The sequence below is a fragment of the Pteropus vampyrus genome, unplaced genomic scaffold (genome assembly GCF_000151845.1).
Source record: "Pteropus vampyrus isolate Shadow unplaced genomic scaffold, Pvam_2.0 Scaffold402, whole genome shotgun sequence".
Classification (NCBI taxonomy): Eukaryota; Metazoa; Chordata; class Mammalia; order Chiroptera; family Pteropodidae; genus Pteropus; species Pteropus vampyrus.
The window spans coordinates 251,957-256,389 of NW_011889183.1; the positions used below are offsets into that span (position 1 = coordinate 251,957).

At 61.1% G+C, this 4,433-nt stretch overlaps 1 pseudogene; it reads left to right on the forward strand.

Moving 5' to 3' along the window:
* Positions 1–401: 401 nt before the first annotated feature.
* On the forward strand, positions 402–520 carry LOC111731839 (annotated as a pseudogene).
* The last annotated feature ends 3,913 nt before the right edge of the window (positions 521–4,433 follow it).

The window sequence follows — 4,433 nt, forward strand, 5'->3', positions numbered from 1 at the left end:
TGGAAACATACCTATCTCTCAGACGTAGTAAGTTTCCTTGCTCATCAAAGGACACCGTCAACACAGTGGAAAAGCAACACGCAGAATGGAAGAACGAATTTGCAAATCCCATGTCTGATAAGGGGTTAATATCCAGAATGTGTGAAGGACCCCTACAACTCAACACCAAAGACACCAACAACTCAATTATAAAATGGATAAAGGACTCATATAGACATTTCTCCAAAGAAGATACACAAACGGCCAATAGGCACATGAAAAAACGCTCAACTTCACTAATCATCAGGGAAATGCAAATCAAAACCACAATGACAGACACGGTTCCATAGGGTAGCGGCGAGCGCGTCTGCTTTACACGCAGAAGGTCCTGGGTTCACGCCCCAGTGGAGCCGCGGTCCATAGTCTACGGCCACGCCACCCTGAACAAGCCCGATCCTGTCTGATCTCGGATGCTAAGCAGGGTCGGGCATGGTTAGTACTTGGATGGGAGACCACCGAGGAAGACCAGGTGCTGTAGGCGTAAAAAAAAACCAAACAACCAAACAAACAAAAAAACGAGATTCCACTTCATCCTCCTTAAGATGGTTACTATCAAAAAACCCAGAAAAAGCCAGCGTCGATGAGGCTGTCTGGGCATTGGAGCCCCCGGCACTGCTGATGGCAGGTGACATGGTGCAGCCGCTGCCGGAAACAGTGTGGCAGCGCCTCAGGGCTGAACACGGAGCGTACGACCCAGCACTCTGCTCGGGTAAGTCTTTGAGAGCCGGGTGCCGGGGTCAGAGGGGCCGCTTGTGCAGCCCGTTCACAGTGGCACAGCCAGAGGCGGCAGCGACTCAAGTCCATGGACAGGTAGACGAGGCGTGGTCTGTGCACGCAGTGGCACCTCCTCCGTCCTCACGGAGGAAGGAAGTTCTGACAAACGCTGCAATGTGGGTGAATCTAGGGGACCTCAGGCAGAGGTGAGCAAGCTGGTCACAAAAGGAAGAGGCTGTGTGACTGTGTCCGCACGGGCCCCGCCCAGGAGCGGTCAGGCTCACGGAGACGCACGGCAGAGCGGCGAAGCCGGGGGCTGGGGAGCGGCGGGACTTAGCGCCTGGCCGGGACGGTTTGGGATTTGCAGAGTGAGGGCGTCCTAGGGAGCGGCAGCGAGGATGTGAGCACCCTGAGCGCCACCGACCTGCACGCCGAAGCGGAGACCGTTACACGTGGGGTGCCACGGTGTTAGAAAGTCTCCGGACGCCACAAACTTCTCATCTACTCAAGTCCAGCAGCGCCACGTCCATCACCGGGCCCGGTTATTTCCCGGGTTTCCTCGTGAGGATTCGCGCTTCCTGGCCCGTTCGCCGCCCGCCGACTCTTTCGGTCTCGAGCTCTTTAAGTGACCCGCCCGGCTTTGGCGGGCCAGCCGGATCCGGGCTTTCCCAAGCATCCACCCCCCCGCAAGCCCGACCTTTGCTCTGACATACGCTAATCTATGTACAAGCTCCAGCTAAGGGCTTGATGACCGTGTCTCCGATGCGGAAAAAAATTGTACCTTCCAACTCCGACGGCCCCGTAATTTCTGCATTCTACTCCCCCTTTCTCTTCCGAGCTCAAATCTTTCCTGTAATTTCACGCTAAATGCGGCCGACAGTAACTGGCGCGGGCTGACAACCGACCGCCTTCCCCGCGCTCCGATCCGTCATGTGCTTCGCCACCCGCGTTACTGCGGGCGAAGGCTTTCATCAAATACCTCACCACTTCGCAAGGTGCACGGGGCCCTTACCGGTTCCTGCATCGGTCCCTCGTTGGCTGGCATCTGTCCCCTACATCAGTGCCGCATGTTTTAAATTTTCTGTTGTGACAGCACCCCACTTCTGTATCAATGCTAGTATCACTGATGATGAGCTACGTAGTTTGGGGGTGCAAACAACCCCAAAACGTCTGTAGTTTAAAACACATTTATTTCTTCCTCCTCCTGAATCCCCATCAAGGGTCAGCTGGTGACGTGTGCTCATGGGGACCCTTTAGGGCCCCAGACTGACGGAGAAACTGTGATCCCGAATGTTGCCCATTGCTCTTGCAGTCCAGAGAGGGGTGGACGTGCCATTTACCATGGAGGCCAATGGCTCTGGTGCCAAGTGTGGCCAGGAGTCTCACGCTGTGCTGAGCACTCCAGGGCGGGGGGACAGGCTCGGAGCCGGCTGAGCCAGGCAGAGGAGAGCTGTCGGGGCCTTGGAGGTGAAAGGGGGGGCGGCCCTGGGGGTAACCCAGGCTGCGGAACCCCAGCTACGGAGACCCGGGAGTGAGTGGGGAGCTTCCTGCGACAGCTGAGGGTGTCTGGGAGGTGTGTGCAGAGGGAGGCTGCAGAGGGACAGGAGAGGGCCCCAGAGGGAACCCTGGGCACCCTGTCTGGGTGCTTCGCTGGCTCCAGGACTTCAGGCTGCGCCACACACAGGTGCCACCGCCCGGGAGGGACTCAGGTCCCCGCATGTGACGTGGGGGCTTCTCTGACTGTCTCTGACTCACGACGACCTCCTCACGCCTTTATAAAATACAAATGAGAATGCACGCCCCAGGGAGCGGTGGCGGCGGAAGGGAGCCGGGCTGCAGGAGGCCCTCGCGTTTCTAAGAGCTGTGTGGAGTCACGATGGCCGTGGCCATGGGCAGGGCACGTGCTGGTCTCGCCCAGGAAGCTCGACCTCTGTGTCTCTCTCTTCCGCAGTATGTCCTTGCAGGGGCTGCGTGCCCGTCCCCTGCGAGCAGCGGATTCTCCCTCGCCGCCTGATTTCTCATGAGCCGGGAGCCTGCGTCGTGTACAGGGACCGCGGAGTCCCCCTTACTAAGTGGCCCTGGAACTTTTACTTCCCTGGGAGGTAAAGTAGAAGATAGATTGTCACCTGTCCCAGTGGGCTACCACTGACACAGTGACGTCTGACACGCACGCTCAGAGGCTGAAGGGCACAGGGCATGTCGGCCCCGCTGCTGAGGGCCGAGGCCCAGGTGCACGTGGCTGGCCCGGGTCCTCTGCTCACGTCCCGGGGGGCCCCCACCCCGAGTGCTGGCGGAGCAGCGCCCCTCCCGGAAGCTCTGCCGTGAGCCCCGTCCACGCTCGCCAGACAGTCCACGGAACCAGTGCTCCACGCCGCGGGACTCGGACCCAGGTCCTCGGGGCCGGTCATCCCTCCCGAGGGGAGCCGCGCCCTGCTCGGCTCTCCGTGTGGCCCCTCCAGCCGCGGTGGCCCGCGTCCCTCCCGCCTGTCACACCTGCCCAGCTGCTGCTGTGCTGCTTCGTTCTTGCCTCTGGCGAGGGGAAGTCTCGTCCTGTCAGAGCTCCCGGGACAACGTCCAGCCCAGCTGCACGGCCCGCGGTCATCCCGGTTGCCGTAACACATCTGCAAAGTGTCCTTTGCCGCTTAACGTGACACAGTCACAGGGGCCAGATATGAGGGCCTGGGCCACGCCGGAAGCCAGGAGAAGGAAAGGCAGAGGGCGGGGCTGCCCGGCAGGCGGCCCCGTCCTGCCCCCGCGCCCTCGGCCTGGCCGTGCAGCTGTGGCCCTCACAGTCCTCTCGGCTCTGTGCCCTGGGCCGGTCAGGCCTCTGCCTCGAGCACAGTCGTCGCCGCCCCGGGAACCGCATGGAAAGAGCCCCGTTCTGCCTGTCACGGCACTGATTCTTGGGGCTCGTCGTTTCCTTATGTGTACGATACATCTCCGAGCTTCCGAGAATCACAGAAGCCGCGCTCAACTCGGGCACGAAGCCTAGAGAGGGGCTGCTCCCCGCGGGACTGCGGGGGCCCCTGTGGGCTCCACTTCTGTGCCCCCCACGCCCGACCAGCCCTGCCCTTTGTGGGTCTTGGGGGAACTGCCTCTGCGGGGGGCTCTCCGGGGACCTTCCTTCCTGTGCGTGGTGTGATTCGCCTGATCTCGGGCTCTCTGCGCTTGGAAGGACCTCTCCGCCTCCCTCGAGGACGCGGGGCTGGTGCTGGCTGGGGAGCCTTGCCGAGTCTCTCCCGGATGAGGTTTTCACCCCGTTTCGAATCAGCCGCCGGGGTTGCTTCCAGCTGCAGGCAGCGATCACGCGGTGCCCAGAGCGCTGCCTCGGTGACGGATACCTCTGCCCATGCGCTTTGATCAGGTCCATCTGTACAGCCGGGACCCGTCCCGATCCGCCAGGGCTTCTGGTGACCTGCTCGCGGGCGAACGCCTGCCGGGGGCCCGGGACAGCTGCCTTCGGACCTGCTCTCCATGTGAAGGATGAAAGCAAAGGCTTCGCAACGCCCGATTCCTTTTAACTCTTCTGAGAAGGAAATACATTTATTTTCCAACCATGTCAGTTTCAAACCGCAAACGCGGCGACACGCGGGGAAGAGGCGGGCGCATGTCACATCCTGTGAGACGGTGTCTAACCCTCCGGGGCTCGTCGGCTCCTCCCGCGGGGAGGTGACCCGCCT